Here is a 2866-nt window from a genome sequence, read left to right on the forward strand (position 1 = left end):
GCAATTCTGACTCATAGGGTAGCCCTGGTGGTGCAGTGGTTAAGCACCCAGCTGCGACCCGAGAGGTTGGTGACTTGAACCTACTAGCTGCTCTAAGGGAGAAAGACGTGGTGGTCTGCTTCCGTAAAGATCACAGCCTTGAAAACCCTATGGGGTAGTTCTGTTCTGTCCTATATAGTCACTATGAGTCGGAATTGATTCCACAGCCAGTTTGGGTTTTTTAAAAATCTTCACGGAAGCAGATTGTCACATCTTTCTCCCACAGAGCAACTGGTCAATTCCAACCGCTAACCTTTCTGTCAGCAGATGAGCTGTAAGCTCTTAACCACTGTACCACCAGAAGAAAAAAAAAAACACCAGAGCACCTTCCAATTGTGCTGGAGGCCATAAAGCACCTCTTGACAGCAGTCACAGTTCCCCTTCCAACTTCCTCCCTCTGCTTGGGAGTCCTCTCCATTTCAGATATGAACCTCTGAGGCCCCACAAGCTGCAGGGGGCCTTGAAACTGTCCACATAGAATGGCTCCATCGCTCCCAGCAGGCTCTTCACTGGGTGGGCGGGCATTAGGGAAGGCTCCCTGAAGGAGGGAGGCGACCCAGACACATGTAACCCAGGCACTGCTCCCAGTCTGGGTGGAGACAGGCCCCACATGGTAGGCCTGCACGTTGCAGTTCAGAGGACGCTTGAGCACATCACTGTCTCTCCTAGCCTTAGGAAGGTGGTATGACTGTCTTCATTTCACAGAAGGGAAAATGAAGCCTCAGGGACACAAGGCCCAAGCCCTGCTCTGGGGCGGAAAGGACTGTCTGAGAGCCTCATGGAACTGAGGGTGGCAGGGGCAGGGGGGGCCGAGCCTGGTGGTCTGTCCTCCCTGGCTGGCCAAGTACCTTGCCCTCCCTGCATGCTTGGTGTTGCAAGGCGCTCTCCAGGAGCTTGCTTCTCAGAAGCCTCAGATGAACCACAGTGAGGACGGGGATGAGCCAGGTCTGGGTTCCCGCTGGCAAGGGCTTCGCTTCCCGATCCAACCCCTGACCCCTCCCACTGCTTCCGATGATGGATTTGAAGGCACGGCAGGTGTATGATGTCCTGTAGAAGGTGACAGAGGTCCCTGGACCACCCTAATCCTCTAACAGTACAAACGGAGGCTAGCTACCACATGACTGAATGTTCAAAATGTGTAAATCAAGCTACAAACTGCTGAATAAACACATTCTATCCTCCTTGATAATGTCCAAAATGGCCAGGCTCCAGTTTAGCATTTTTGGCCTCCCGGACACCTGGGCCAGAGCATGGTGTGAGTGGAGACTGAAGGCAGCCCTGGCCAGGCAGTATTTTCCTCCTTCCACCGATGCCACCCATAACTGAAGGGACACCCAGACCTTACTTCCCAGCCCCGTCTACATGCCTACAGGCAGCTGCCATGGGCCCAGTGGTATGCATGCAGAGACAAACCTAGAGGAGAGGCCAAATAGGCCCTGGAAGTAAGTGGGTTCGGGGCCATCTGCAGAGAATTCCAGGGTTCCAGGCCCAGGGTGTGCTCTAGAAGGGTGCAGGGATCAAGGTGAGCATGTCTCTGTCCCCATGGCCCTACAGGCTTGCCTCAAATTGCCCAAACCCAAGGACTCCCCTGTCCTTCCAGATGTAGCAGGACTGGGACAAAACACGTTTGATTTCACATCAAGAAAATTGAAGAAAATAGCACTGCAAGCCTGAAGTGGAAACAAGATATTATGAGATGGAGCCAACACTGACCTGGAAAATGTGTGTAGGGGCCCCCTCAGGTATGGCACCCCGACTTCTACTGAGGTTGGAAAGCAGAGGCTGGGGAAGGGACCCCAGCCCTGCCCACCTCTGTGACCAGTCTCTTTCCCAGCTTCTCCAGGCTCACCTTGCCCCCTAGCCACAATGGACTTGTGGCTGTTCCTCAAGCTGCCAAACATATTCTCACCCCAGGGCCTTTGCATCACTGTCCCTCTGCCAGGAGTGCTCCCCCAGCTCTGCACCAGAAGGTCTCAGCTCAAATGTCACCTGATGGGGAGGCCTTCCCTGAGCACCACCAGGATTTCTATGGACTCCCCTTGGCAGGTGCATGCGCAGGGCCTAAAGCTGGCCTGGGTCTGGTCAGAGGGACAAGAAGAGACTGGGCCACACTTCCAGAGGCCCAGGTAGGCTGGCCCAGGAGTCACAGGGTAAGCTGGGGGTGAAAGGAGTAAGCCAAGGAGGGGGCAGCCCCCAGGTATGTGGAAGTGCTTAAGTGGGTTTAAACCCTGTTCCACTATCTGGCCCCGAGCCTCAGTTTCCCCACCTGCAAAATGGGTACAAAAACAGCATCCACTTCAGAGGGTTATGTGCGGATGAAGCGAGTTTATTTATGTAAAGCACCTAGAACAGGGGCGACAAGTCAGATGGGGCTTCCACACGTGCTGCGCGTCTGCTCACCCACAACCCCACTGTCTCTAGGAACGGTCCAGGCTGATGGGAAAGGAGAGTTGATGAGAAAGGCTTTTGCTCTTTGCCCTTTGGTCCTGCTGAATTGTACAGGCTCTGAAAGTGAATACAAAACCTTATTCAGAAAACGAACGCGTGAAACAACAGGGACAAGCAAACTACGGTGTGGAGGCTTACCTGAGGACATTGAAGGGGAGAGAACAGGGATGCAGGCGGCTAGGTGCTGGCGGAGGGGGCAGGTGCGGCGCTCAGAGGGAGTCGCCTGTGCAAAGGCCCTGGAGCAGACTTCCGGATGCTGCCGCGCTGCCCCCTGGGGATTGGGCCTCCCGAGGGGCCGGCCCCGCTCCCGGCCCCGCCCGCCCTTAGGCGCCTGGAGGCGCGTCCGGGAGGGGCCTGTCGCGGCCGGTCCCCGCCCCTG

Source organism: Elephas maximus, chromosome 9 (assembly GCF_024166365.1).
Source record: "Elephas maximus indicus isolate mEleMax1 chromosome 9, mEleMax1 primary haplotype, whole genome shotgun sequence".
Lineage (NCBI taxonomy): Eukaryota > Metazoa > Chordata > Mammalia > Proboscidea > Elephantidae > Elephas > Elephas maximus.